The sequence below is a fragment of the Arachis hypogaea genome, chromosome 19, assembly GCF_003086295.3.
Source record: "Arachis hypogaea cultivar Tifrunner chromosome 19, arahy.Tifrunner.gnm2.J5K5, whole genome shotgun sequence".
In the NCBI taxonomy this organism is placed as follows: domain Eukaryota; kingdom Viridiplantae; phylum Streptophyta; class Magnoliopsida; order Fabales; family Fabaceae; genus Arachis; species Arachis hypogaea.
In genome coordinates this window covers 92,700,685-92,705,179 of record NC_092054.1, presented here as the reverse complement: position 1 = coordinate 92,705,179, position 4,495 = coordinate 92,700,685, and the positions used below count along the sequence as shown (strand labels likewise).

At 35.1% G+C, this 4,495-nt stretch overlaps 1 non-coding gene across 1 annotated transcript; it reads left to right on the top strand.

The window, feature by feature from the left end:
- The first annotated feature begins 1,677 nt into the window (after positions 1 to 1,677).
- LOC112781704 (small nucleolar RNA R71) lies at positions 1,678 to 1,785 on the top strand. The gene has a single exon (XR_003192463.1). It is a non-coding gene; the product is annotated as a small nucleolar RNA R71 (small nucleolar RNA).
- The last annotated feature ends 2,710 nt before the right edge of the window (positions 1,786 to 4,495 follow it).

Sequence of the window (4,495 nt, the reverse complement as noted above, 5' to 3'; positions counted from 1 at the left end):
TATACAAGTGAATAAAAATTAAGAATTGCGTGATTCATGTAGGTAGTTGCATTTAGAGTAGATAGCATTACATGAGATTCCACCACTTTAACCTTAACTTACTCTTTATCTTGGACTTAGCATGAGGACATGCTATTGTTTAAGTGTGGGGAGGTTGATAAACGCATATTTTATGATATATTTTGTGCTTAATCTGAGTGATTTATTCAATCCTTCACCCACTTCACCCACTTATTATGTGATGTATGTGAAAAACATGTTTCCTATGCTTAAAAATAACTATTTTGATTACCCTTTATTTCCATTCGATGTCGTGATTCGTGTGTTGAGTAGTTTCAGATCTTCTAAGGCAGGAATGACTTAAAGGATGGAAAGGAAACATACAAAAATGGAAGGAAAGCACAAAACAGAGTTTTTGAAGAAACTGGCAGCCACGCGATCGCATGGGCGACGCGGCCGCATGCCAGCGTGAAAAGGCAATGACGCGGCCGCATGACTGACGCAACCGCGTGACAAGGAAAACTCCGAATGACGCGACCGCGTGATCCACCCGGACGCATGACAGAGGCCACACACCAGAAATTGCAGAAAACGCACATAGCGAATTCTGAAGCCCTTTTTGGCCCAAATCCAAGTCCAGAAGGCATAGACCAGAGGTTATGAAGTAGGGGAATGCATCCATTCAAAGAGAGTCTCCAATTAGTTAGCTTTCCATGATTTAGATTTAGTTTTGAGAGGGAGATTCTCTCCTCTCTCTTTAGGATTAGGATTTAGATTTAGGATTTTATGCGCTTTCAGGATTATCTCTTTTTATCAGGTTCAATATTCCTTTTTATTATTTTCCCAATTTTATTTATGAATTCTTCTATGTTACAGATTACTCTTTGAATTAATGTTATTTGAGGTATTTCAGTTTATTATTGTTTTCTTTTATTTACATTATTGTTATTCCCATCTGAAGACATTTTATCCAGTAGATTTATTTTTCCCCTTCTGGTCTTGGTTAAGAAATCAGCAACTCAGGAGTTATCAAACTCAACATGATTGATAATCGTTATCTTTGCTAATTGAATTGAACTTCAATAATCCCAATCTTTCCTTAGGGATTAACTAGGATATGAGGATCTAACTAATTATTCACTTGACCTTCCATTGCTCTAGCAACGGTTAACTAAGTGGAATTAAGATTCAATTTTCATCATCATTGATAAGGGTAACTAGGATAGGACTTCTAATATCTCATACCTTTCCAAAAGTGTGTTTTACAGTTATTTATTTAAATTACAGTCTTTTACTTACTTTAATTGCAATTTAAATTACTTGTTCCTCATCTTCAAAACCCCAATTTACAATCTTCATAACCAATAATAAGAACATACCTCCCTGTAATTCCTTGAGAAGATGACCCGAGGTTTAAATACTCGGTTATCAATTTTAAAAGGGGTTTGTTACTTGTGACAACCAAAACGTTTGTAAGAAATGTTGATTGCTTGGTTTAGTAACTATACTTGCAACGAGAGTTTACTATAACTTCTAAACCATCAATCTTCAGTTCTTTCACTGAGCTTCTGCAGGCGTCTTCTTCAGATGAAGAGATCCTTCAGCAGAGTTGTCCAATGACAACTTGGACAGTTCAGACAGACCATTATAGAGGATACCTATGATGCTCCATTCAGAAAGCATGTCAAAAGGACACCTTCTGATCAATTGCTTGTATCTTTTCCAAGCTTCATAGAGGGATTCACCTTCCTTTTGTCTGAAGGTCTAGACCTCCACTCTTAGTTTACTAAAATTTTGAGGTGGAAAGAATTTGGCCAGAAAAGCATTGACCAGCTTTTTCCAAGAGTTCAGGCTTTCCTTAGGTTGTGAATCCAACCATATCCTAGCTCTGTCTCTTACAACAAAAGGGAAGAGCATAAGTCTGTAGACCTCAGGGTCAACCCCATTGGTCTTGACAGTGTCACAGATTTGCAAGAATTCAGCTAAGAACTTATGAAGATCTTCCAATGGAAGTCCATGAAACTTGCAATTCTGTTGCATTAGAGAAACTAATTGAGGCTTCAGCTCAAAGTTGTTTGCTCCAATGGCAGGGATAGAGATGCTTCTCCCATAGAAGTCGGGAGTAGGTGCTGTAAAGTCACCAAGCACCTTCCTTGCATTGTTGGCATTGTTGTTGTTTTCGGCTGCCATGGCTTCTTCTTGTTTGAAAATTTCTGTTAGGTCCTCTCCAGAGAGTTGTGCTTTAGGTTCTCTTAGCTTTCTCTTCAAGGTCCTTTCAGGTTCAGGATCAGCTTCAACAAGAATGCCTTTGTCCTTGCTCCTGCTCATATGAAAGAGAGGAGAAGAAAGTATGGAATCCTCTATGTTACAGTATAGAGATTCCTTGAGATGTCAGAGGAAAAGAAGAATAGAAGGAGGAGGTAGAAAGGAGAGAATTCGAACTTATCAAGAGGGAGAGAGTTCAAATTGCACATTGAGGAGGAGTGTTAGTCCCTTAAATAGAAGAGTGTGAGGAGGGGGGAAAGAATTTTCGAAATTAAAAAAAAATTTGAATTAATAAAAAGAAGTTTTGAAAAATTGATTGATGATTTTCGAAAATTAAAATTGAGAAAGTAGTTAAGTGATTTTGAAAAAGATTTTGAAATTAGAAATCGAAAAGATATGATTGAAAATTATTTTGAAAAAGATGTGGTTGAGAAGATATGATTGAGAAAATATGTTTTTAAAAAGATATGATTGACAATCAATTAAAAAGATTTGATTTTTAAAATTAATGACTTGGCTAACAAGAAATTTAAAAGATATGATTCTAAAATTCAATTATTGAACCTTTCTTAACAAGGAAGAAGTTTTTTTTTTTTAATCAAATCACTAATTGTATAGCAAGGATTTTCGAAAATAGTAAAAAAATGGAAAGGAATTGATTTTTAAAAGATATGATTGAAAAGATATGATTTGAAAAAGATTTGATTTTGAAAAATTATGAAATTTTGAAAAAGATTTGAATTGAAAACAAAATCTTCCCTCTTGTGCCATCCTGGCATTAAACGCCCAGAATGGTATCCATTCTGGCGTTTTACGCCCAAAATACTACCTTTTTGGGCGTTTAACGCCCAGCCAGGTACCCTGGCTGGTGTTTAAACGCCAGTTTTCCTTCCTCACTGGGCGTTTTGAACGCCCAGCTTTTTCTGTGTAATTTCTCTGCTGAATGTTCTGAATCTTCAATTCTCTGTGTTATTGACTTGAAAAGACATAGTTTTAAAAATTTTTGAATTTTTAGAGAATAATAACAAAATGAAACTAAATCATGAAGAACTAAAATAAACAATGCATGCAAGACACCAAACTAAGAAATTTTCATATTAGAGACACTAACAAATTTAGAATACATATGAGAAACAACAAAACATACAAAACAAGAGAATTTAAAGATCAGAGCAAGGAAATCATCAAGAACAACTTCAAGATTAATAAAAAACATAATGCATATATTCGAAAATTGCAAGAAATTAAATAAAACATGCAGGACACCAAACTTAAAAATTGACACTAGACTCAAACAAGAAACATAAATTATTTTTGGTTTTTTTGATTTTATAAATTTTTTGTAATTTTTTCGAAAATTATTTTGAAAAGAGAATAAAGATTTCAAAATTCTTAATAAGAATTCCAAGAATCATGCAATGTTAGTCTAAAACTCCGGTCCAGGAATTAGACATGGCTTACTAGCCAGCCAAGCTTTCAGTGAAAGCTTCGGTCCAAAACATTAGATATGGCGAATGGCCAGCCAAGCTTTAGCAGTTCATTATATTCAACAGCAAAATTGATAGAAATCAACAAGCTCTTGTGATGATAAGTTGAAACCTCGGTCCAAACGGTTAGACATGGCTTCACAGCCAGCCAGACTTCAACAGATCATCATGAAACTCTAGAATTCATTCTTAAAAACTCTGAAGAACAAAATAGAGAAATTTTTTTTTCGAAAATTAAAATCTTAAAAATAAAATAAAATTACCTAATCTGAGCAACAAGATGAACTGTCAGTTGTCCAAACTCGAACAATCCCTGGCAACGGCGCCATAAACTTGGTGCACGAAATTGTGATCATCAATGGTGCCAACAACTTGGTACGCACAATTGTAATCTCAACTCTTTGTCACAACTCCGCACAACTAACCAGCAAGTGTACTGGGTCGTCCAAGTAATAAACCTTACGTGAGTAAGGGTCGATCCCACGGAGATTGTTGGCTTGAAGCAAGCTATGGTCACCTTGTAAATCTCAGTCAGGCGGATTCAAATGGTTATGGAGAATTGATAATTAAAAGATGAATAAAATATAAAATAAGATAGAGATACTTATGTAATTCATTAGTGAGAATTTCAGATAAGCGTATGAAGATGCTTTGTTCCTCCTGAACTTCTGCTTTCCTATTGTTTTCATCCAATCATTCATACTCTTTTCCATGGCAAGCTGTATGTTGGGTTTCACCATTTT